Consider the following 20,507-nt stretch of genomic DNA (forward strand, 5'->3'; position numbering starts at 1 on the left):
GCCAGGACGTGCCCCTGAGGGGCCCCTGAGCCCAGAGCCTGGAGCCCCTGGGCACCTGGGCCGGCTCCTCGCAGCAACAGGAAGGCGCTGGGCCTGTGGGCAGCTGAGCGGTGAGTGGGGTGCGAAGCTCTGTCAACAGTGACGCGCTGGCTGCTGCGGTCCTGCAGGAGATGTCGGTGTGATGTGCCTGCCGCTGACAGCACGACGGCCGTGGCTGGTTGCCGTGGGGTTGAAAGGCCTCCAGCCCCCGTGCTCGCAGCGATGGCTTCTACTGCCGGTGCTCCGCGAGCCAGGCTGGAGAGCCAGGCTGGAAATCCAGGCATAGGTGCCTCGGGGTGGGGGGGCCCTTTGGAGCTGTTTGAGGTGCCTGCCGTGGAAACATCTGTGCCCGCGCCTCCCTGCGTTTCCGTCCCCTCGGCTTCGACTGTGCCGTCAAAGAGTCTGGGGGCACGAGGGAGAGAGACTCAGGGCCAGCCAGAGACAGGGACAGTGAGGGAGGCAGACAGAGAGGGAGAGAGACAGGGCACTTGCTGATGCAGCTGTCCTCCTCTCTGATCGGCGTGGGTGCCCAGTTGCAAGTGTGAGCAGGGAGCGGGGGTCGGGGAGGGGAGTGGGGGGGTGCAGCTTTTAGCTTTCGCAATGACACTGGACCGGCTCTGCTCCATGCAAACCAGCTTGTTCTAAAGCCTCTCCCACTGTCCTGCCAAGCTGCCCGGGTCACTTAGCTGTTTTCTCCGCGTGACTGACAGAGGGTGAGCTGCCGAGGTCGCATCGGTGAATGTGAGTGACGGATTAGGAAGCCCGCAGCAGGAGGGGAGGGAGGGAGCTAGCAGGGGGTGGGGGTAGGAAGCACAAGGTCGGGGGGGTGTTGCCGGTGAGTGTGTGTGCATGGGCATGTGGCTGTGTGTCTGTCCTTCCCACCCTCACCTGTCTTTCCAGCTCCACAGGCTGAGAAGCCCCATCTGCTCCTACTGTGGGCCCCCACTCTCTCGTGGGGAAGGCGTGCCAAGCCCGGTGTGGCAAGAGATACGCAGAGGATGGCCAAGGCCACACCGCAGGCAGAGAGGAGCTTAGGGCGCAGGCCTTCTGGTCCCACAGGAACGGCGGCTGAAAGGGCCTTCATCTCCCCCCTGCCCTGAGGGCTGCCCCTTCCAGGTCAGTGGGTGATGCCTCCCTGGGGGCCCGGGGGTGGCTGAGGTGCCGCTGTTCTCTCCCTGGGGGAGCAGACCCTGCGGTTGTCTTTGCTGTCTGCAGACACGCCTCTGCCGGCCCTGGGCTCTCAAGCCTAATAGCTAATGGCTTTGCAAGAAACAGCCATCGATTCCCGGAACTGCCTGAGACGTCTGGTTACTGAGGAAGTCCAGAAAGGCCTGCCACCCACTATTCCCACAGTGGGAAGGGCCGCCAGCGGGACATGGGAGGCCAGAGGCAGTCACGCTGGGGTTCCTGGAACCCCTGGGTCTCCACCCAGCACCCCAAGGAGAGCGCATCACTTCCCACTCGTGGGGGGTGGTGCACGGCTGCCCCAGGGCTGATCGAGGAGGGGCTGCATGCTGTGTCCTGACTCAGCCTCGGGACCCAGGCTCAGACTGATGTCCCCTCACCTCGCACATTCCCTGGGTGCTGCTGGCCACCTTCCCCTGCCCCTCCCCACCCCTGCCTGGCCCTGTCCTCCCCAGTGTCCACCCTCCTCTGCACCGAGGACCTGCCCTCTGGTCTCTGGCAGCCCTGGGAGGGGCCATGGCTGGAGCAGGGTTGGGGGCTCGCTCCTCCCTGCAGGGTTCCCACCCTAAGGGCCCAGCCCTTTGGGGTGGGCGATCGCAGGCTGGCCCGGTCCTCACAGCAGAGCTCTCTCTGCGCCTCTGACCCCTCGTCCCCTGGTCTTCTCGCCTGCAAAGAGGCGGTTAAAGCCCAGCCCACCAGGTCCCCACCCAGAGCATTCGCAGAGCAACACCAACGCATAGCAGTCACTCGAAAGTGACTGGGGGGCGACAGGCCCGTCCCCAGGCCCACCGGCACCGTCGCTTCGCTCCAGCTTCTCTTAGCATCCGAGCCCCAGGCGCCAAGGGTGGCACCGCAGGCCCGGGGCTCCGCCAGCTGAGTCTGTCCTCCCCGTCGCCTCCTGCAGTCGCCAAGGCCAGGGGGCATTGTCACTCTCACTCTACCTGAGGGAGTGGGCTGTGTGCCCTTGTCTCAGGGACAGAGCTGGGGGCTGGGTCCCTGCCTGCAGGCTGAGAGCGTTTCCGCCGGCTTCCTCACAGGGGTTTCCGGGCGAGGCCCCGTGCAGGGACAACGGCGTGTCCCGTCGGCTGGGGCACATGCACACCTTGCGCAGAGGCGGGCTGCAGCCGGGGCACAGAGGGGCTACCCGTGCTGAGTCCTGTCCAGTCCCCGGGAGGCTCTGCCTCTCTCCCTCGGGTTGAGGACCTGGCCAACAGTGCCTGCTGCTTCCTCTTTGAGCAGGGGGTGGCCCCCACTGGGGAAAGTGGGCCATTCTTAACGACCTCAGGCAGTCCTTGGTCATTTCCTCCAAAAGCTCTGTGCCCCCAGCGCATGAGAACTGAATTGGGGCTGTGCCTGAGCGGAGGGGGCAGCAGGCTGGTGGAGCGGCGCCCACGCTGGCCAGGGCAGCTGCAGGGTCCTGTCTGTGAGCTCCTGCCGCGTGTGGCTGTGTCCCAAGGACACTGTTGGTGCTGAGGTCACAGGGCGGGTGGCAGATGGAGGGGGACAGCTGTCCGCAGGCCCTTCTTTTCCTAATTGTAAGGCGAGGCCTGTTGTTAGCCTCTCAGGCCCAGGGAAGGGCGCAGGAAGGGATGAGGCAAGTCCCTGCCTTCAGGGAGCTCCACCCAGCAGCACCTGCCACCTGCGGGGGCGGGGGGGGGGGGGCATGACCGGCAGTGACTTGCATGTCCATCCCTGCCCAGGGGGAGGTGCTGTTGTAACTCCGTGGCTCTCCACCCTGCAGTCACACAGCTGGAGAGAAAGCTGGGGCTCAGCCTGGCGCTGACTGGTGCTGGTCCACACCCTGCACCTTCCCGGCGGCAGGAGGGAGGAGGCTCAGGGGGAGGGGCAGAGGGGCAGCGCCTCCTGGACGGCTGCTTTGCTCCCTCACCTTCGCAGTGAGTGTGGCTCACAGCACAAAGGGAAAGACAGGGTCCCGGCTCGGCTTCCATTAGTTCCGTGAACCCTAAGGTGCCTGTGTCACGTTCCTGCGAGTCCGGTGCTGTCCGTGGAGAGGAAGTCGTGCGGCTGGAACTGAGGAAACACCCTGTTAGCCGCGAGCTATGGGGGAAACAGTGCCCTTCCTGGCAAACTCCGGTAACCATGCTGTGGCCCCGAGATGGGGTGTGGCCTCCGGAGGCGTGAGGATGGGGTGTTCGTGGCCCCTCCAGCTCACTCCGCTGGGGGAGGCCCACCCTGCGGTGGGGGTTGAAGGTTCTCAGAGGTCACGGCCGGCCGGGCTCCCTTGCTGTCCCTGGGCGCCCGCCCTTGTCTGGGCTCGCCTCGCTTCCAGGGAAGAGGATCAGAGGTGCCGAGAGCCCTGAGTGCGGCTGCAGGGGCGGCCGTGTGTGGCGGGGCTCTGGGCTGGGCTGACCGGGCACTCGGGCATTTAATAATGCAGACAGGAGCTCTCATCCTATCAATTATTCATCGCCCTTGCTGCACTTCTGAGGTTGGCGCGGAGAGAGCTCCGAGGCAGCGGAAGAGGCGGGGACGCCGCCCTGCCATCCTGCTGCCCTGCCGCCCTCTGCAAGGAGAGGCCTGGGGCTCCTTCTGCTCAGTCCTGAGGAGTGGGGGCTGACTTCTACCCTGTGTGTGCACCAGGCACAGGGCGTTCAAAGTCTCCAAGGGCCCCGGTGCTCCGGCATGGAAGGCAGGTGCGCACGTTTTTGCGCGTTTCTGGAAAGGACTTCTGTGTCCGGGCGGACCTGGCGTGGCTGCTTGCCGGAGAAGGTGAAGCTCAGCCCCATGTGGGCCCAGACCCAGCACACCCCTGCCAGCGCGGGGGTCACACTCCCTGCTGACTGCCGTGTGTTCTCGGGGTTGCGGCCTCCCCGCTGTTCTTTCCCAGGGGCACTCTCCTGCCAGCCATTTCCCCAGCAAGGACGCCCGGGCCCGCCCTCACTGCCTGGAGGGCATCTCGCAGACTGCAAGAGGACCCAGGGCTGGCTGCAGCCTCCCTCTTGCTGGCAGTCAGCGCCCTCCCGCCTTTGTGCTATTTTCTTACTCAGGAAGCCCTCGGCTTTGGGAAAAGAATCAAAAAATAATAATAAAAGAAAAGAGAATGGTTTTGCTTCCATTGCACAAGTATTGTGGGTCCTTTCAGCCCACAGAGCTGGGGTGTCCTCGCAGTTCTCGTCAGAGGCTTCCCTGGGGAGAGGGGCTAATGGGGGGCGCAGCCTGTGTGGGGCATGCTCCAAGGTGTCCCCACAAGCGGGAGCTCCTGGCCTGGCTGCAAAGAGACCAGCCCACAGCGGGGGCTGAAGGGGCAGAGGCCCTCTGTCCTTTCTCCCCAGACGCTCTGATGGACGGCGGGACCGAGTCCAGAGAGGAGGGGGCTGCTAGAGATGTCGGCAGGTCCGGAGTCTCCGGCCCCTACTCCAGCACCGCACCCCCAGGCCCTTGTCAGCTGCCACAGCCCTGGGGGTCCCCGGCATCACTGCAGGGCCTGCATGTTTTCCTAGAAAAGCTTCAGGAGCCTTGATCCCTGTCCTCGAGGAGACCGTGGCGATGGCACTCGAGGACAAGTTGTCCTCCTGGAGCACAGAGGGGCCCTAAGAGGCAGGGGCATGGCAGCGTCACTGGAGACGTCCCCACGGGCCACACCACCAACACCAACCCCGCAGAATCTGGGCCAGCCTCGTCCCCACCTCACCTCCTTGTCTCACCCAGTTTTCTCCGTCCTTCCACGTCGACAGCTTGTGAGGGGACAGCAGAGAGAAACACTGTGTCCGGTGACCACAGGTAGCCAAGTCCCTGGTGTGTCCCTTCCCGAAGCACCTAGCAGCGCTCCCCCAGGGCCCGGGCTGAGCACACCGTCCGGTGCAGGTCTCCGACTGGCCGACCGGCCAACTGACAGGTGCAGGTGCGGGCGAATTTCCGCGGGAATGCCGTTCTCCCCTCACGTGATGACGCGCCTGCTCACGAGGGAGAGCATGGTGCCGGGGTGTTGTCACTGCGCACGCCCCCCAAGACACTCAGAGAGACCAGTCAGTGCGCCGGCAGCACCGGGGAGGGAGGTGGCAACTGGTGGGACTGTCACCGGGCCCCAAGGTAAGTGGACGACTGTGCCTCCCTTGGCACATCTGATGCAGACAGACTTCCGACACAGGCGTGTGGGGGTGGTGGGGGAGCCAGTGATTTTGCACAGCTTCTCTGCAGCAGAAAAATAGGCAGACTCTGTCCCGGAGGGCTTCCTGCCACAGCGGGGCTCTCCTGTGTGTGGGGTGACCGGAACCCCATGCAGATGGAGCCTGCTTGCTGTGTTCCAGGGGAGAGAGAACCGGGCAGCCGCCGCCACCACACCCCCTGCCTCAGCCACGCGGCTGTGTGCGTGTGGACGTGTGTGGACACGTGTGCAGGGTGGGGTCTGTCACCGCCCCATTCTTCACGGCACAGGTTCTTAGCCCTGGCAGCCCAGGAGCTGCGGGCGTTCGGAAGGCGTCCCAGAGGGAGTGGCTGGGGAAGGAGGGGGGAAGGACTCGGACAGCAGTGGCCATCAGCGATCTGCCCAGACCGGCCAGGTGGAGGACCCACGAGGGTCCCCGTTGCCACGGAGACACCTTGCCTGAGCAGCCCTTCAGAGGAACTCAGATTCCGACCTCCACTGGCACTTCCAGCCTCCCTGCGCCCTCAGCCCCTGCTGCTCCCCCCTCCCTGCCTCCTCCTTCTCTCTCCGACATGGCCTCGCCCTCCTGGCAGACATGTGGGAGGCAAGTGGGGAGCCCTGCTGCTTCAGAACCGGGGCCAAGGCGAAGGGAGCGCAAGGGCAGCACGCTCTCCAAAGAGCCGTGTCCTGTGCCCAGCAGCCGCTCCGTGCGTGCGTGGCACCGGGTCAGAGGACATGCTGTGTGTCCAGCCCGGGCTGGCTGAGCCGTCAGTCCTTCCCCACCAGCAGCTGCGGTCCAGGGACACGGACAAACCCCGGTCCGCACGGCTCTGCTCGTCACCTCGGCCCTGCCCGGGACGGGAAGGTCACTGCTTCGGTTTGTCAGGAGGAAGTGCAGCGTTTGGGAGCAAAGGTTGGAGCAAGCGGGGTTCTGACCCCCAGGCCTCCAGCGGTTGGTCAGCTGGGCTCTGGGGCCCATCGCTAGTTCGGTGATGGTGCTGTGCTCGGAGCCATGGAGAAGTGTTGGAGGTGGTGGGCGCCTGGGCGGGCGCTCCTGTGCCCCAGAGGGAGCCAAGGTCAGGGCCTGCAGTGTGGGCTGCCCCCGGGCTGCCAGGGAGACGATGGCCCAGACACAAAGGGGAAAAGGTCGTTTGGCAGAAGGAGCGCCAGCCACTGTGCCCGTCTCTCCATCCTCCTGTCCCGGGTCAGACTGGGAAGGTCTTAAAGGTTGCCAAGAACGCGTTCTTTGCTGTTGTCGTGACAACTCTCTCCCCAGACATTTACTGAGCCCCTCCCCCCAGCAGGTGCGGAAGCGGCTCTGCAAAACGTCACTTAGAAACACTGGTGGGACCCAGAGCGGGAGGGCCGCAGGCTGCAGAGCGCTTTGGGGAGCCGTGTGCTCTGGCTCCCTGCTTGAGGGCCCATCACCTGGCCGCAGTGCTGCTCGTGCAGGTGCCTGGGCCCCGGGGCAGCGGGTCCCGCTGCGTCATGCGCCGCTGGCCGCAGGCCTGCTCCCGGCCCGAAGGCCGGGCCCCTCCAGGCTTTCCTCGTCCCTCGTGCCCCTGCAGTGTGTGGGGCACCATGCAGGGATGACTGGGGCAAGAACCCGGATCCCAGGGCGAGTTAGAAGGGACGCTGCCCTGCGTCCCTGCCTTGAGCTGGGATGTCGGCCTTCTCCTGTGGTCTGATGGACCTGGACTCAGCCATACCGCTGGCTCTCCCGTGTGCAGACCGCAGGCAGGCTGGCCTTGGACTCCTGAGCTGCATAACCTCGCAGGTCAGGTCCTTGGAATAGGCCCCCTTCTCCCTCTAGATCTGTCTGGTTGGTCTGTTTCTCTGTGGCTGCGTCACAAGTCGCTGCAGGGTGAGCCTTAAACAGCGCACGCCTAGCGCCTTACGTGGCCCACAGCCCAGAGTCTGGGCTGCAGGGGGTTGCTGGGCCTGCCGCTCAGGGCCCCAGGGAATGGCCCAGTGGATCCGGCCAGGCTGCGCTTCCATCTGATGCTCAAATGCAGAGGAGTCCACCTCCCAGTTCACCCGGCGTTGGAAGAGTTCCTTTCCTTGTGGTCGTAGGACCAGTGGCTAAAATTCTCCCTGGCTGTCAGCGGGAGGTCACTAACAGCTGCCAAAGGTCACCTGCTGCTCCTAGAGGTCGTTCCCGCCCTTCGCCCCCGCTGGCACCATCAGCCTCCAGAAAATCTGCTGGTGAGGAGCCTCCCCCGCGTGACATCGCACAGGGGCAGCACCCCCACCTGCACGGTGATCGGTTACAGTGGCCCCGCCCACAGCCCGAGGGGAGGGGCCTCACAGGGCTTGAACCCCGCCAGGGCCCACTAGGCTGCTTCCCCGGCTGCCCACCGGCGCCACACTCAAGGGCCATCCCCACAAAGTGCAGGTCTGGGGCTCGTCCTGCGTGTCTCTTCACCTGCCGTTCTGAGTTGCAGTGATATGTTGTAAGACTCCAGTTAATCCAAACAGTTGGTCCTTGCTTGTTCTGTTGCTGCTATTCACTAAATTCGTCTGAGAGCCCTCTCTCTCTCTCAGCTAAGAAATTTTCACTGAGACCCTCCTGGGGGCTCTGCCCCCCCATAAGCCCCTGATCAACCAGGTGAGAGACCCCGTGCCTGCACTCAGGGCCAAGCCCCGTGTGGGAGGAGCAGGACTGAGCAGGCTTCTCCCCAGCAGCCCGGTGGGCCAGGGCCGGGGGCTCCAGCAGTCAGACAACTGTGCTCGTGACGTCATCAGAGACGCGGGTGACAATGCGCGGGCCTCCCCTCCGTGCCCGGCGGGGCCCTGCTAGCTCAGGCCAGTCTGCGGTCCCCCGGCTGCCCTCCCCGTGTCTGATGCCACCCCTGCACGTCCCAGGTTGTCACGGGCCCTCCCTGCAGGCCGGCGGTGTGCTTGCGTCTCTCCCACTTGAACAGCCTTTTAGGAACTGAGGGCTTCTGATCCCCACGCCCCTCCTCGCCCCTCCCCTCCTCGCCCTTCCCCTCCTCGCCCCTCCGCACACGAGGCCTGGTCGCTGGAAGGGACAGGCCAGCACCCGGCAGGTCCCACCCTCGGTTTTCTCGTCTGGAAAAGGGGAGCGTGAGGCCCCTGTTTGGGACCCAGGTGCTGGCTGAAGCTCCTCACCCGCACAGAGTCGGCAGGGCCGAGCGGTGCCTGGCCTGTCACAGGCGTCTGGGGGCACTCCCTGCGCTGGTGTCGTTAGTAACAGTGGGGAGATGAGCTAAATAATACGTGGGTGGGCGAGGGATACATGTTTGTGAAAATTCCTAAGACTGAAAAGAGCAAACAAAAGAAAAGAAAGTTGAAAAAGTAGCCAGTCAACCTGCAATTAATGTACCGTTTGCTGCATGATTTAAGCCACGTCTCAGCCACGCTTAAAAATGCCTGTGTGTGCAAAGGGGGCGCACCTGTTGCCAGGGGGAGCCCCCAAACCTTCCCCAGACCTCTCCATCTTTCTGCCCCTGAGAAAGGGGGGCAGTCAAGGCTTGAGGGGCAGATATTAGAGATTTCAGAGCCTTAAAACAAAGGAGAATGAAAAGTCACCCCAAATTTTGGGTGGAGAGTGGTTTTAATTCCTGTGGGTGTAGATTCAAGGCAGGGCCCACCGACGCCAATGGAGTCGGCCGGAGCCACGCAGACCCGCACTTCTCAGGACGCCCGCCTGCTGTGCCGGGTCACGCGGCTGATTGCAGAACCCTGACTCACAGGACCGTGTTCACGGGAGGCAGCGCCTCTCTGGCGGGCGCCGGTTGGGACGCCCCTCGGTGCTGCCGTCCATGTTGGGGCCGAGCTGCGTCCCCTCCACTGTCCACACATCCGTCCGTGGGAGTTGGACCTGACTCCCTGGCGGGCCTCCTCCCTGTTCCACAGCCCGGCTCCAGGAGAACGGACGTGGCCACCGGATTCCTCCCGTGAAAGAGGCTGTGGCACCGGGTTCAAGTCCCTGTCTCGGATTCTAGGCTGAGGGTATGAAAACGCCAAGACACGGTCTGCATTTCACACCCCCGAGTGTATCACCCGGGTGGCGGAGCACAGCGCACACCTGCCCGCACAGATCTCCAGAGATGAATTCTGACACCCGGCCCTTCAACAAAATGTATATGAGCTGCCTGTCAGCGGGGGGTGATTCATGCGTCCTGAGATGCACGGGCTCCGGCAGCTAATCTTCACGAGCATTACTTGACGGCCATTACAGACAAGATTTACTTGATATTTGTCCTTTCCTAAAGCTGCGCGTTTATTTAAGGTCGTGTCCTGGCTCTCGCTGAGGAATGCTTCTCGGGCCCAGCCGCTGCGCACCTGGGTTGTCGCCAAGCATTGATTTTGCAAAGGATGAGCCGTCCCCAGAAGCACCTGGGGGTGGGGGAGCTACGGGAGTCAAACATGATGAGGAGGCTGACGGCTCTGCTGCGGAGAACGTGGAGGAAACAGAGAGAAGGCGGGTGGAGGGTGCAAGGCAGCTTAAGGCATCTTCGCGTTTTCTGTGGGAGAGCAGTGGCCGGGCCTCCTCCGGGCCTCCTGGCCTGAGGCTGTAGAGGAGCCAGGCCAGCTGGGTCGCCGTGCATGGCAAAGAAGGAAACATGCTGAGCGAGGCCGGGGCGGGGGGGGGGGGGGGGGGGGGGAGGGGGGAAGCATTCGACAGCCCCCAAGTCTTGGGAAAAGGGGTCTGAGTCGGCGTCCAAAGTGGTGCCTGGCACTTCGGGGGTCCAGCAAGGCGGCCGATGCCTCTTCCAGCAGCTGGCATGCAGGGCAGGGGGTGTCAGAGTGGAAGCCAAGGGCACACACCTTTGAGCGATCTGGCCACGAACACGGTCAGAGCTCCAACTCTGCTCTGGGACTCGGCCAAGCCCCTCAGCCCCCTGAAGACTCAGTGCCTGTCTTCAGTGGGAGGGAGAGGTGAGGCGGGGCAGGCGGGGCGGGAACTGGGGCTCTCCCAGGACGGCCCTTCCCACCACTTCTCCTCCACAGACACCTGACCGCCCACCCACATGTCCCTGTCACACAGTGTCACAGCTCACAGGGCACCAGACCACCTCGGTTTTCCGACTCCTCACGGGCCCTTCCTCACCTGTAGGACGTGGGGTGGCCAGGGCTCGGTCTTTGGTCCTCTTGTGCCCGGCCTGGGTTTTACGCACCATCTCTGGACGAAGACTCGGGCACACCCATCTCTAGCTCAGACCTGCTCCTGGGCTCACACCCATTGGCTACTGGACGTCACTGCCCAGTCGGCCGGGAGCCACCTCCAACCTGGCACCCAGAGAGAAGCTCCTGGCCTTTCCCGCCCCGCACATCCTCCTCACCCCTCCCACCTGCACACTCTCAGGGGCTCAGCCTGCCCTTCCCTCCCGCTGCACCCTCGCCTCCGGGGGCCCTGCTCCTTGCGTCCTGTTGTTATTATTTCATGGTTTTCTAAAAATGTGCATTACGCTTTACACGCTTCCTCAGGTTTCACAAATCTGAGCAAATGAAAAATTGTTACAAAAGTTTCTATTCCCTAGGCCCACGCGAAACAATCTGCATTTAAGGGCGTCTTCAGAGGCGACGTGCTCCCGCCTGTTACTGCTGGCAGGGCTTAAACCACAGGACACGAAACGGCTGGAAGGAGGGTGAGTGGGACACGGCAGCACTAACACTGATTCCCGTAACTGCACGGGGGGGGGGGGGTTAATCTAGAACTTTCCCCAGTTACACCTCGCCATTTAGACAGCACGTCAGAAATTGATACGGCAGAGTGTCCCCTCTCTCTCTCTCACGGAAACAACACGCCGGACTCGCCTGGCTGTGTTTCCTGACGGTGGCTGGTCCCTGGAGCGGCTCTTCGACCCCGAGACGCGTGCCCGTGGTGGAGCAGTGATGCGGCAGGGCTGCCTCCTTCCTGCCCCCGGCCGAGGCTCATTAAAGTGCCAGGACAGAGTCACCCCACTTCCTGCACAAGCCCCTCACTCCTCCCTCCCCCCAGGTGGGCGCGCCCCTCCACACAGCCAGCCAGAGACCCCACCGTCTGCATCAGGGTGGTGAGGGCTGTGGGGTTCGTTCCGATTCGGGGCAGTGCCACCCTTGGGAGGCAGGTAAAGGTGTAGGGGCACCTTTGGGTGCTGTAGTAACTGGGGACAGCTTTCTGTTAGATCTGTTAGATCAGGAAGAGCCAAGGGCATGGCCCCCTGGTACAGTGAAGATCCATCTGTCCGTCTGTCTGTCTGTCTGTCTGACACAGCGGCCTGCTGAGCAGGGCCAGTCCCTGGTGACCCCCAGCAGCACGGCCGTGTGTCCAGGTCTGGGCAGAGTCCTCCACCTCCGGCAGGCTTCTGTGCTGTGCCGCCCCCTCAGCTCTGCGGGCGGAAGGGGAAGGTCCGCCACGGAGGAGCCACTTGAGCTGGGACTTGAAGGAGAGGTTGTGCGGGCAGAGAGCCAGCGTGGGCAGGTGCCATGCAGGTGGTGTGTGATGTGCTTGCATGGGAACAAAGAGTCCGTGCACTGGGGAGAGTCGAGCTCCTGGTGGGCACCGGCAGGGCTGGTCAGGAGGAGCCAGCCTCCGGGGGGGCGGGCGCCCACTCCCCTCCAGCCTGTCTCCTGGTCACACCATGTCCTCTGACCCCACCCTTTTGCCTCCCACCTGTAAGGGTCCCGTGGTTGCATCCGGCCACCCGGTCATCCAGGGCCATCGCTCATCCCAAGATCCTGACGTCACCACAGCTGCCGAGTGCCCTTGTGTGCAGTCACCTGTAACAATTCAGGGGCTGGAGGCGGGTGGACTCTCGCTGACCCCAGAGAGCATTCTGGGACATGCGCCTGCCTCTGCTTCCTCCCACGCAGCCGTGAACAAGCGCTGCCAGCTGAGAGCCGCGCCGGCTGTGGGCCCGCAGCAGCATCTGCCTCATCTGCTCTGCAGGTAGGAGCGTGGGAGGGGCCACCTGTGCCCACGGGAAGCTGGAGCCCTGCACTCCCCCACACGCCCCTGTCCATTTACTGCTCAGTGTCTGGCTCGGAATGGCATTGTGTCCAGGACCACAGAGCAACGTGGAAGTCTCTGTGACCCGGGAACATCAAGGTCACGGAGCCTGACAAGTGGGGATCCACTCCCTGGGAGGCAGGTGGCGCGAAGGTCGCACACCTCCGGGATTTCAATGTTCCCTCGCTGTTCTGCCTGGTGATGATGGAAAGAAAGGAAGGAATGCAGGCTCCGGGCCACGTGGGGCTGCAGGGTTTCAGTCCCAGGTCCGGAGCGGCAGAGGGCCCTGGTGCTGAGCTGAACCGGAGCATCCTGGGGACCTCCGCCAAGCCCAGCCAGATGCTGCCCCAGCCCCTCCCTCCCGGCCTGGCATCTCAGGTGGTTTCTGTTAGGGAGTGGGGGGTGGGGGGGCACAGGCATGGGGGAGGAACAGCATTTCCTCCTGGCACCTCGTCCCCACCTGCAGAGCTCTGCTTCCCCACCCGGAACAGCTCAAGCAGCCCGTGACCTCGGCGAGCACCCTTGAGAGGCTCTCGAGGCGCCTGGAGACCCTGCACGCAGGCTCCCCGCATCTGCCGATCCATTATTCATGCGCTCGCGTTCCAGAGAGCGCGCTGATTTAGTTTCTCCGAGAGCAGCAGCCGTAAACCACCAGCCACGTGCTCCGGGGAAATGATCTTCCCCGGCTGAGGCTGGAGGTCATGCGGGAGAATTCGGGCAGATGGAGAGGCAGCCCGGGTGGGGCCAGGGGAAGGACCCCCAGAGAGCCCCACGGGGTTGCCGGTCCACTCCAGCCCCTCTGGGGTGACCCTTGGAACTGCAGGAATAGCTACGGGTCAGTCTCCCCAAATTGCAACCCCTGCCCCTCGTGGGACCCACAGCGAGGGGCAGCGCCCCCCGCCCCCTGCAATCACCCCCACTGGGTTTCAGATGACTCTCTCACGTCTCAGCAGCGAGTGCCTGTATATTTATCTCTGCCTTCACAGCCCCGCTGCCCACAGAGACCGAGGTCAGCACAGCAGCACCCTGACGGCCCACGGGCAGCCTGGACCCAGTCGTGTGGGGCGGAGGTGGCGACACAGGCAGGTGTGAGCAGCATCGGCATCCCCGGCTGATGCTGGAAGCCACGCTGGGAAAGAGCACAGGAACGTGGAGGTCAGGCCAGCTCAGGGGCGCCATCTCGGTTTTGTGAAGAGCCTGCTCCTCGCTTCTCTCCCCGCCCACCCCGGCGCTGCTCCTCGCCAGGAAACGAACTGCAGCTTCCACACGGAGCAGGCGGAGCGGGGCGCCGGGGCCACATTGTGCCGCAGTCTCAGAACACACGTCCCCGCCTGCACCCCGGCTCCCACGGGCATGCCTGCCCATCCTCCTGCTCCTGCCGCCCCTGCTGCCTCCCCCGAGTCTCCTAGTCTATCCGGCCGGCCTGCAGTGCCTTCTCCCCTTCCTCGGCCCACGGATTGGACTGCAAGAGCTTCCACAGCAACCCGGCCCCGGGGGGAAGGGGGGAGAGGCTGCGCACACCTGAGACCTGGGTCGCGGGCTGTGAGGCCTCCTGGGGTGGCCTCGGCAATGCCCATCCCACCCGGGTGCCCCGCTGGGCTCTCACCGCATCACTGCCTGCTCAGGGGTCCCCGAAGTATGTCCCGCCCCAGTGCCCCCCCTTTCGCTGTGACATAGGGACAGTGATGTTACCCTGGGGCAACAGTGAGGGTCCTGTCTATGCAAAAAGTAACCCCAATGGTCGCCCAATGTGTGAGTGTCCTAAGCGCCACCAAAGTGTTCGCCTCAGAATGGCTCATTTTACGCTGTCTCGATTTCCCCTCCACAGGAATGAACCGTCAGGTGAAGCTGCTTTCTGGAAGTGGTGGGTTTCTAGTGCTCAGTATGAGGGTCCAAGGTGCCCTTGACCAGAGCCCTCGTTTACAGAAGGAGCAACCACGGCCCCCCGAGATCACAGTGGAGGGGGGTCAGCCGACCCAACTGAAGCCCGCCTGCCTCCCACCCTGCTGCTGTGGAGGCTGACGTTCCAGCGCCAGAGGGGCGGGCTGCCAGGCGGAGTGGCTTCAAGCTGTTGCTGCTGTTTACTGTCCAGGTGGTGGCCTGGCTGGTGGCCAGGGGACATGACCTTCGGTCACAGGGCAGCTGCGGTCGGGGCAGTGCCCCCTGTGATAGAAGGAGTGATCTCTGAGGTCCCTGCACCATCACCAGCCTCGGCCAGGGCTGCCTCTCGTGGCCCCTGCAGCGATGCCATCACTCTCGCAGGCCGAGGGGCGGACGTCGGAGGTCCTGCCCCCTCTCAGGGGGAGCCCCTTCCCAGCCCCAGCTCACTCAGTGTCCCTGCTGGCAGTGGGGGAAGAGCACACCCCCAAGTTCCTTCAGGGCAGCGCAGCCCCGACAGAGGAGCAGAGAGACACAGGCTCTGCTCTGCGTCAGGGGCCACAGCCGCAGCTGGGGGCGCGCAGGGGACCTGCTCGGCAGGGGACAGCCCGAGTGCGTGGGGATTGGTTACCTAGTTCTAGGTGACCGGCACACTTTTAAAACAAGATTGTGCTTTGCATTCATCATTCATCATCCTGGCCACCCGAGTCTGAACAACTTGAATTTCATGGGTAAGTATGGCTAGAAATAGACCAGTATCTGCTTTTTCTTAGCCTCACCTCTAGAAGTAGGCCAAAGACCACAAGCCCAGGGCACTCACCTGATGTCACAGGAGTCTCTCGAAGTCTCGAGGGAGGCGGCTCAGTTGGTCTGAGCACCCTCCCCATGTGCCAGAGTCGTGGTTCGACCCCCAGTCAGGGCCCAGGCGAGAACCACCCTGGGTGCTTAAGTGAGCGAGCAGCAAACTGATGCTTCTCTCTTTCTCTTTCAAACCAGTAAATTAAAAAAACATTGCTTTAAGAGGTATTTAAAACCTGTACTTGGAAAACTGACACCTCACAATCTCTTTGCGGTTTTGAGTATTAATTTTTAGTGCTTAGCAAGTCTTATTTTTTACATTTTCTTGGAATAGTAAAGTCTTCTCTAAAAGCAAAAGTTTCGGGCTTTCTGGTCAGTAGATAAAAAACAAACCCACCAACAAACACAACTTTAAAACCGCTGGGATCCGAGTGAGGGGGCAGCGGGCCCCGCCGGACCACCTCCCTGAGCAGACACGGCGGCAGGCAACCCCGACCAACCGAGGTCAGCCACCATCTGCTGTCTCATGAGGAAGAGGCTGACCGCCCGGTGGGTCCTCACCAAGGTCGGGCAGCAAAGCCGTGGCCATGTGAGGAACTGCCAAAGAGTAGAAGGTGGAAGTGACCCTGGAGGTGACCTTGACGGAAGCTGCCCCCTGACCTTCCTACAGCCTCACAGGGTCAACAGTCAACAGTGCCCCAGACAGTCGGGTCGGTTTCTGTTGTGAGCAGGTGGTTCCAAATTCCTCACCGGATTCCTGTGTGTTTACCTCTGAACCTCTCTGACAAGGAGGAGCACAGCCTCCTGGGAGCCGAGGGCCTGCCTGCAGCTGCAGGGCAGAGAAGTCCCCCTGGGTCTGGGCCTGTCTGCGGTTCCCAGGGCAGCTCATCCCCACCACGCGCTTGTCTCCTGGGTCTCCATGAAAGGCTTGAGGAAGGGGGGGCCATTTGCATGTTTCAAAGAGGGGGAAGAACAGCTGTTTTGAAAGACAGGTTGGAATTTATAAGCCTTTCCAAACTGTTCTCTCTTTCACCGAGACACGCGCATGGGAGACAGGAGGCAGAAGCAACGGCACTGCAGACGGACGACACCGTGAGGGGACCTGAATCCCCGCGCGTGGCTCACCATTGTGTGAGACGCTTTCGCTGCAGGATCAAAGCCAGCGACGCCATCCGTCTGCACACAGCCCGAGTCGCCTCCAGTCCCAGACAAACATTTCATTAGTCGCCATTCATCAGGAAATTGGGATGAGACGTCAAAACACTTCTTTAAGAAAAGCTGGGTTGCATTTCCTCCGCGTGGCACTTTAAAAGATAATCATTTATACCGCACTTTCCTTTCAAGTGTTCAAACTCGGCTGCTTTCCAAATGTTTGCACAGTCCTCCTGACCCTCTTTTCCAGGCACAAGTGTTATTCTCTTCGTTTCTAAGCACTGGGGGAGGAGACGCAAGCATTCCAATGCAGAAGGTCAGCCTGAATTTAGCCCGGAAGACCATGATCTCGTGAAGAAAAACCGTTGAGCCCAGGCCCCCGCCCACACCGGCAGCGCCCGACCAGCAGGGCGGCGCAGCCCCGTGTAGCCCAGACGTGGGTGGGCCTCAGGGTCCGATTCCCTGTGAGGACTCGGGCTCTGGGCTCTCAAAGCCCTGAGGCCCCACTGTGGGTTCAAGGACTAGAGCATGGTGGCCAGGAGCTCCGCCCCGGTCGGGGTGGGGGGCAGCTGGCTGAGAGGGGCCTGGGGCCTCCCTGAAAAGGGCCACAGAGCTGGAGGAGCGCGGCCTCAGACTTCCCAGCGTGGCTGCCGAGGGCCTTCCTGGGGCCCCGCCATCGTGGACCCAAGCTCAGGACCCCTGTTGCAGCGAAGACGGCCACGCCGGCCCCTGACGACGACGTTCCTCCGAGAGCACGGAGGGACCTCAGAAAGCAAAGGTCGGTCACGAGGCAGCCTCGTTGCCTGCACATCCAGACTGAGACGGGAAGGTCCCCGTGGAGGGAGTTACCCAGGGGGACAGTCAGAGAGGGGCCCCAGGCCTTGATGGGGGTCGGAGGTCAGCAGGCTGCGGCTGAGCTCCCGAGTGTGCGGATGCGGGCGGCGTGAGGAAGTGGGATCCCGGGAACGGGTGGCGCAGGGCACACTGTCGTGAACGGTGGCCCCCCCGAGGGTGTTGCTGCATTCGTAGGGCAAACAGGGAAAGAGGCAAGGAAGCTAAGCACAAAGCTTTGGAGTTTTGGGTTTGAAAGAGTGCAATTTTGGGCGTATTGTGACTGAGCTGGAGTTTAAGAGATAGATGGGTACTTGCAAATACTCCAGTGTTTCAGCTGAAAACCCTGGGAGATTATCCTGGAAGAAAGGAATATGGAGCAGGACAAAACCACATTGACGGCCCTGGCCGCTGGGGCGTCGCCCGCAAAGCGAAAGGTCGCCAGGCCAGTTCGACTCCCGGTCAGGGCGCACGCTTGGGCTGCAGTTCAGTCCCCAGTCAGGGCACGAGAGGCAGCCAATGATGTTTCTCTCTCAGATCGATGTTTCTCACCCTCTCTTGCTCCCTCCCTCCCCCTCTAAAAATAAATAAAATCTTAAAAAAAAAAAAAACTACATCAACAAACCAGCAAACAAGTGACCCTGCATCCCAGACAGGGTGAAGTCAGCCCACAGTGAAGGTGAGGTTTGGGTGCCAGAGGGAAAGAAGACACCAGCCAGAGCCCCTACAATGTTCACACAGTGTCCAGCATTTCATAAAGGCTCACCAGGCGTAACCAGGAAAGCCAAAAAAAAAAAGAAAGAAAGAAAAAGAAAAGAAACCAGGAAAGAGCCCATTGATTGGAGTTATAATATCAAACAGGGACTTTAAAATGGCTGTGATTAATCTGATTAATATGCAGAAGCAAAGATGAGGATTTAATCAGAATCCAAATCCATAAAGAAGAGACAACTGATAATTCCTGCAGCTGAAACTCAGACTCAGTTAAGCCGTAGCCGAGCCCGCTGCACGGAAGGGAGGGTGCGGTGGTGGGACAACGGCTCGGTGGGAAGATCCCGGCTGGGGCGAGAGGAGAACGCAGACGGGGCAGGTGTGATCGCGGTGTTGGGGAGAGGTGGGTTGGGGGCGGGGGGAGGGGGTGGCGGCGGGACCACAAAGAAGGAGGGTTTAGGGGACGATGCCGAGCATTTGCCAAAACTGAGAGGCAGGCTCCAGTCACAGACACAAAAAGTGCAGACGACAGAATCCACACCCGAGGCGTCACCACGAAACTGCTGCTGCGGATGACGAGGAAAAGAGTCCAGGACGCTGGCAGGGAAAAGGCATCGCCACCTTCCAAGGAGGGACAGAGTCCCCGGGGGCTCCGTCTGCACGGGAGCCGGAAGCCCGGTTCTGTCTGGGGACACGTCCCTCACGAGGCAGGGTGAGGCAAACACGCTTCCACCCAACCCAGAGCTGAGAGAGTTTGTTGCCAGGAAGTCTAAGTGGGGAAAAATAGTAAGGAGAATTCTTTAAGAAGAAAGAAAATAATTCCAGAGTGAACCACAGAAATCCAGTAAGAAGTACAAGCAAGAGAAAGGGGAAACAGAGGCAAACGTACACTAATACTGAATGTAAAATAACAGGAACACCTGACGTGGTCAACACAATGGAGGTCGAAAGGCGTACAACCACGGAGACGAGTGACTCTAGGTCTTCCGAGGTTGTGTCACTGGCGAAGGAGTGGCAATGGTATTAATTTACATTCCACTGTTATTAATAGAGGACATGTATTATCACCTTTAATTATAATCCTAATCCTTAACGAAGGGAAGTTTATGAGAACATAGAAGCAAAATTTAAAAATATATTGGTTAAGTCCAAAGGAGATAAAGTAGGGAAAAGGGACATTACCGTTCGACCGAGTGACGCCGGGCTTGAGTGTGTACCTGGAAGAGAAGTGCATGTGTGTGCACCACGAGAGTCTGCCACCGTGCTCACGGCCACGTCATCGAGAGCCACCCACACGGGAACGGCCGTCGGAACAGAAGGGCCAGCATCGCCTTGGTGGCAAGGAGCAGTGGCTTGGTGCACAGACCCTGTGGTGCCACAGATGTGACATGTCACAGAAAGCGGCCACACTCTTGGCCGACGCTCTCCGCCTGCATTGTGAACTGGGTGGTGGCCTCGCGGCCGCGTCCCTTTGAAAGAACCCACCAAGCTGCACGTTTATAACTTGTGCACGTTGGCGCCTGCGTCGTCCTTCGGTAAACAAGAGTGAGAAGCAACGCTGGCTTCGGCTGTCACTGCGCCGCTCAGTGACCAGACTCCACGACTCAGTTCCGCCACCAAAGACTTCCGTGCCCCGGGAGCTTCTGCACACCCGGCCTCGGCGCCCACGTGCTCCACGCTGGAGTCCCCTCTCCTGCACCTCATTGTCAACTTCCCGCTCAGGTGACTTCTTAAAATACATATTTATTTTGGTTCTCAATCCCTAAAACACCTCTGAACACTGACCTTCAGATAAGTCTTGATTCCCGACTCTGCAGCCCACGGACTAACTGCAGCTTCACACCACACAGAGCCCGACTATAAGAACCCCAATTCTTTCAACGTGGCCCCAAGTCCCCTCGGCAGTGGGGCTGGAAGACAGCCTTCCCACGTGGCTGTTTCATTCGGCGAGGTCGCGGTGACAGCCTGGAATCACTACAGAGGGGCACATCCTTGAGCTTATCCGCTGCACATCACTGTTATGTGATTCAATAAGAAATTGTTGTTAACTGCTAACAGAAATGAGTAATTCTCTCTCCCTGTCCCTGAGGATATTACAGTCAATTTCGGACTCCGACAGACAAAACACAGCCTGATAAGTGTTACAATAAGGCGCCGAGAGAGGCAGGCGCGAGGCGTGTGATCAGTCAGGACCTCCCAGAGACCCCAAGGATGGGCTGAGTCTCCTGGAAGGAAGAGGGTGATCCGGGAAGAGCTGAGGAACAGGCGCGTGGGCAGACGGGCCGCGGGAGCTCAGGCGTGGTTGCCACCCACGAGGCTGACTAATCCCTTGTGGGACTTTCGCCCCGTCCTTCTGGAGGCTGAACAATGCTGTTCTGTGCCGCAGCCTTGCCGAAGCAAAGCGAACCAGCAAACACAGGGCTCCAGGGCTCCAGGGCGACGCCCGGCTCTCCCATGGGGATGTGAGGACCCCCACTGGCTCCAGCTCCCTCGTGAGATAGGTGACCGTCCTGTGGGTTTTGCCGTCACTGACAGGACCGGGGGACCTGTCCCTGGGAGGTCCCGAGGACCTGCTGCTCTCGTGGTCTGGCACCAGCGGTCATGGGGTGCGCTGATTGTTTAACAGCCGGCTCCCCTGAAAATTAAAGTGTGCTTACACACACACGTGATTATTAAAACTGCGATGTAAAGTGTGTGCCACTCAGTAGTCACGGAAGTAGTACATATCTAGTACTCTGTTGTAAAGTGTGCCTAGAAAACACTGATGTCCACAAAGCACTTTTGTTCATTTTTTTCAAAACTGTTGAACCATCAGCACACGGTGGTGGCCATTGACCCGAGGACGTAGTT

The sequence above is a fragment of the Desmodus rotundus genome, chromosome 5 (assembly GCF_022682495.2).
Source record: "Desmodus rotundus isolate HL8 chromosome 5, HLdesRot8A.1, whole genome shotgun sequence".
NCBI lineage: Eukaryota > Metazoa > Chordata > Mammalia > Chiroptera > Phyllostomidae > Desmodus > Desmodus rotundus.